Here is a 1,249-nt window from a genome sequence, read left to right as displayed (position 1 = left end):
AAAACAAAATTCCTGAAAATGAAATTCCAAGAAATAGCCCCAGTTAGGTTTTCTGGAAGCTTCTTCATTCCCTTCTCCACCACACACTCCTGGCCCTAGGTCAGGATGGAAGAAGAAAGGAATTAGGCAACCAAGAACGGGGAGATCAAGCCCTTGGGGGAAAGGGCCAAGGTACTGGTCCAAGAACAGGGAGCTCTGAGTTCACTGAGAATTTGGGGACCAAAGTGAGAAGAGGGTTTTATGGAGCGAGGAGAAGCCGGGAATATGGGCTGGAGAGATGGCTCAGTGGTTAAGAGCACTGTCTGCTCTTCCAGAGGACCCAGGTTCAATTCCCAACACCCACATGGCAGCTCACAACTGTCTGTAACTAGTTCCAAGGGATCTGACACCCTCATACAGACACATATGCAGGCAAAACACCAATGTATGTAAAATAAGGAAAAAAATCATAAAAAGAAGCAGAAGATTAAGAGGATGGGACCATTTAAATGTAATCAATTCGCAGGAACATTTGCCCAGGACTGGAAATCAGAATCCAGCTTGTGACACCCAGAAGCCCGTCTCAAGCATCCATGTTTGGCTGGAAATGCTAACTGGCATGTCACCCCAAGGGCTCCTTCTGCCATTCATATGTCCCTATGTCCTTCCCACGAAGGGTTCTTTCAGGGAGCCTGACTTTGCCATGGGATGCCCTTGTGGGTCCCCTGAAAACAAACAAACAAACAAAAATCAGGTTCCCGGGGTGCTGGGAACGGGTTCTAGAATCTAATAGTTTCTGGTTGCCACTGGACTTATTTCAAATCATCAGTCACTGAGGTCCCACCGGCAGCAAAGTGGGTTGTCACCAGGAAAAGGTGTGACCTGCACGGAGTTTAGTATCTGCTTGTCCGCAGGCGACACCTGAGAGCCACCCAAGCAAGAGGCAGGCTTCCACTTCTGCTGTTTCATCCCCCCACCCCCCGTCCCTGTCCCCTACCCCGTGGGAACGATGGGGATGCAGGCAGCAGCATCCACTGGCTCTGAGCCAGCCCAGGGAGAATGCCTACTAGGTCAGAGATCCCCACGGTGGCGGCAGGGACCTTACTTCACTGGGGGAGCCTAAAGGAAGGAAGGCTGTGTCCCACACACAAGTGACCATACTTCCCCCTCTCCCCAGAGACCTCTCTTCCCAGCCTCAGATCCCCACGTCCAGACAGGCAGGAAACTGGCCGAGGCTGTCTTCTTAACACTGTAATCAACTCAACGTGAG

This window comes from Alexandromys fortis, unplaced genomic scaffold, assembly GCF_014885135.2.
Source record: "Alexandromys fortis isolate MF-2015 unplaced genomic scaffold, M_Fortis_MF-2015_v1.1 scaffold_88, whole genome shotgun sequence".
Classification (NCBI taxonomy): Eukaryota; Metazoa; Chordata; class Mammalia; order Rodentia; family Cricetidae; genus Alexandromys; species Alexandromys fortis.
This window is presented reverse-complemented; position numbering follows the sequence as displayed.